The sequence below is a fragment of the Bombus impatiens genome, unplaced genomic scaffold (assembly GCF_000188095.3).
Source record: "Bombus impatiens unplaced genomic scaffold, BIMP_2.2 scf_0225, whole genome shotgun sequence".
In the NCBI taxonomy this organism is placed as follows: Eukaryota; Metazoa; Arthropoda; class Insecta; order Hymenoptera; family Apidae; genus Bombus; species Bombus impatiens.
Genome location: NT_176644.1, coordinates 1870543 through 1870837, shown reverse-complemented (window position 1 = coordinate 1870837; position 295 = coordinate 1870543).

Genomic DNA, 295 nt, shown 5'->3' with positions numbered 1-295 from the left:
GGCGCGTCTCTCCGGTAGGTAGCTCGGAGGGAAAAGAAAGCCAAGAGTCACGGAACTACGGGCAAAGTAACATTCGTCATCCAACGTGCGATCAAGGTGGATTTGGTTCTGCGCAGGCAAAAGGACGGAAAGCGTCGGCAAAGAAAAGAATGCCGAATCAGGACCGGAACGAAGTAGGCGGGAAAAGCAGATGGTGGTGGCGACACTGGTGGTGGGAGCACTTATGCATTTATGCATTCATATTTCCGTGGTCTCTGCTCTCGAGACGAACCGTAAGAAGTCGTCCTCGTCGTCT